This window comes from Sarcophilus harrisii, chromosome 1, assembly GCF_902635505.1.
Source record: "Sarcophilus harrisii chromosome 1, mSarHar1.11, whole genome shotgun sequence".
In the NCBI taxonomy this organism is placed as follows: Eukaryota; Metazoa; Chordata; class Mammalia; order Dasyuromorphia; family Dasyuridae; genus Sarcophilus; species Sarcophilus harrisii.
Window position 1 is genome coordinate 411,155,820 of NC_045426.1, and position 3,405 is coordinate 411,159,224.

The window sequence follows — 3,405 nt, forward strand, 5'->3', positions numbered from 1 at the left end:
AAAGGTTTTGATAAAGGTCTCATTTCCAAAATATATAGAGAATTGACTCTAATTTATAAGGAATCAAGGCATTCTCCAATTGATAAATGGTCAAAGAATATGAACAGGCACTTCTCAGATGAAAAAATTGAAACTATTTCTAGCCATATAAAAAGATGATCCAAGTCATTATTAATCAGAGAAATGCAAATTAATACAACTCTGAGATATCACTACACACCTGCCATACTGGCTAGAATGACAGGGAAAGATAATGCGGAATGTGGTTTTCAGTGATGGCAGCAACTGTAGAAAAAGGTGTTGCTCTTCTGACCCAAGTCAACGCCTTTGTCCTCTGTCATCAACTGGAAGGCAGCCACACTGACATAATCTTCTGCCACCTTCTGAAACAGCTCATCCACACTCTGGCCTGTCTTGCTGGATGTTTCAAAGAGCTGAGCTTTTATGTCATCTGCATAATCTTGGACATCATGGAAGTCAACCCGGCGTAGTCTTCTATCTTCCTCTAGAAGGTCACTCTTGGTGCCACACAAGTAGATCTGACAGCTCTCCTCTAAACTCTGAAGCTCCTTTACCCAGAATTTGGCTCGTTCAAAACTGCTGCTGTCGGTAAGATCATAGCAGACAATGGCTGCCTTGGCACCACGATAATAGATTCTACTCATGGCCTCATATCGCTCCATTGTTGGTGGAATTGTAAATACATCCAACCTTTCTGGAGAGAAATTTGGAACTATGCTCAAAAAGTTATCAAACTGTGTATACATACCCTTTGACCTAGCAGTGTTGCCACTGGGCTTATATCCCAAGGAGATCTTAAAGATAGGAAAGGGACCTGTATGTGCATGAATGTTTGTGGTAGGTCTCTTTGTAGTGGCCAGAAACTGGAAACTGAGTAGATGCCCATGAATTGGAGAATGGCTGAATAAATTGTGGTATATGAATATTATGGAATATTACTGTTCTGTAAGAAATGACCAACAGGATGATGTCAGAAAGGGCTGGACAGACTTACCTGAGCTGATGCTGAGTGAAATGAGCAGGACCAGGAGATCATTATGTACTTCATTAACAATACTATATATTGATCATTTCTGATGGACTTGGCCATCTTCAGCAATGAGATGAACCAAATCAGTTTCAATGAAGCAGTAATGAACTGAGGCAGCTACATCCAGCAAAAGAACTCTGGGAGATGACTAAGAACCATTACATCAAATTCCCAGTCCCTATATTTTTACCAGCCTGCATTTTTTATTTCCTTCACAAGCTAATTGTACATTATTTCGGAGCCCGATTCTTTTTGTACAGCAAAAAAACAGTTTGGATATGTATACTCATTTCTTTTTATTTTGTTTATGTTTTAACATACTTAACATGTATTGGTCATCTTGCCATCTAAGGGAGTGGGTGGGGGGAAATAGGGGAAAACTTGCAACAAAAGGTTTGACAATTGTCAATGGTGTAAAATTACTCGTGCATATAACTTGTAAATAAAAAGCTATTAAAAATAATAAAGGAGATTTATTCAGATTGAAGCAAAATGAGAACATATAGAAATCAGAGCAAAAGTTGTTTCAATAGTCAATTAGGATATGAATTTTAGAGAAGAAAATAACAAGAAAGACAGGGAAACAACATTGAGACTTCAATAAATGAGTGGAGGAGGCATTCAATTTTAAGGCTGTTCTGTTGTTGCAGCTTTTTAAGCAAACTAATTGGCCCATTCTTTGAAATTACAAACTAAAGTACTATGCAATCTGCTTATTTCTAGTCAGGAAAAAAAAAAAAAAGATTTTTAGTCCTATTCTGTCAAATGATTATTGTAAGCAGTGCTTGCATACAAAGTTAATTTTGTTTGTTATTCAGTTGGATATACCTGCTGGGCAGCATTGTTCATTATAGCCAGCATATTCTTGATTTCTAAAGTGCCAGAAATATCTACTGGCATATTAATTTGCCTTAGCAACAGACGCTCATTTAAGAAAGATGAAATGAAGCAAAGCTTCTTTGTTCTTTTCATAAAATGGCAAACACTTTTTCACATTCTTGAACTATGTAAGGAGGAAAATAGTGGATTAAGTAAGGCTTTTGAAAGCTAAAAACATTCTCTTTAGTTTCCTTTAAATTGAAAGGATTATAGCTCCAAACATGTTCTTATTTCAAAAGATATGAACTCAATGAAATAGGATTTGCTCTTGTTTTTTCTTCATCATCAACAACCCTTTAATAACAAGAAGTTGACTATGGATTGCCTTAAAATACAGGGACAAAATTCATCTAATGGAAATGTAATATTTTTCTAAGATGTCTAAAAACTGCCAGCAAGAATTTACAGTTTTCATGTCTGTATACATGTACATGTATATAGTGCATAATTATTTTATAATTCTGTAAATATCCAAACTTACATAAAAGAGTGAAATCAATTTCAAATTAACATGTATGAATATTATACAGTTATTTCAGTAATATTATTAATTGCTAGAATTTATCTGAATTTTCTGCAATTTTCCTCCAAATAAATCTGTAGTAATATTCCAAAATGAATTCTAGAAGAGCAGAGACTACAAAAGGACAGAGTAAAACGATTTTCCAACTCAAGGCAACTTAAAAGGTCAACAAGACGTGTGTGTCTCACTTGAGTGAGTAGAATAAAGTCAGGTGCAGGCAAGCCCATGGCAAGCCAAGACAGGCCTTTAAAGAGACTCAATTGGAAGGGGGGATTTCCAGAATTCTCAGCCTACAAAATCTAAGGAAACAAAACAACTGTACAGAAGAAGGTTACAGGAAGCACTTTTTTGTAATTGGATGATGACTCTGTTGGATTGCCCTTTTCGGGATTCTGATTTCAGTACCAGGATGAAGAGAGCACTACCAGGATCGGGGTACTTGGTCATAGTTACAAGATAGAAAAGAGGATTTGTGATAATTCACAGACCAAAATACAGAACAGAAGAGTGATGACTACACCTCTCCTTGGACTGTAAAACCTTGAAAGAATTGTAGATTTACAGATCTCTAACATAAATTGTTTATTTTTTTATTAAAGCTTTTTACTTACAAAACATATGCATGGGCAATTTTTGGTTTTTGCTTTTTTATTTTTTATTATAGCTTTTTATTGACATAGGGAATTTTTCAACATTGTCCCCTGCAATCACTTCTGTTTCAACTTTTCCCTTCTTTCATTCCACTCCCTCCCCTAGATGGCAGACAATCTCATACACGTTAAACATGTTAAAGTATATCTTAAATACAATGTATGTTTATATATTTGTACAGTTATCTTGTTACACACACACACACACACACACACACACACACACACACACAAATTGGATCCAGAAAGGTAAAGATAATCTGGGAAGAAAAACAAAACTGCAAGCAGTCCACATTCATTTC

At 35.5% G+C, this 3,405-nt stretch overlaps 1 pseudogene; it reads right to left on the reverse strand.

Moving 5' to 3' along the window:
* Nucleotides 1-265: 265 nt before the first annotated feature.
* LOC116420569 lies at nt 266-683 on the reverse strand (annotated as a pseudogene).
* Nucleotides 684-3,405: the final 2,722 nt, after the last annotated feature.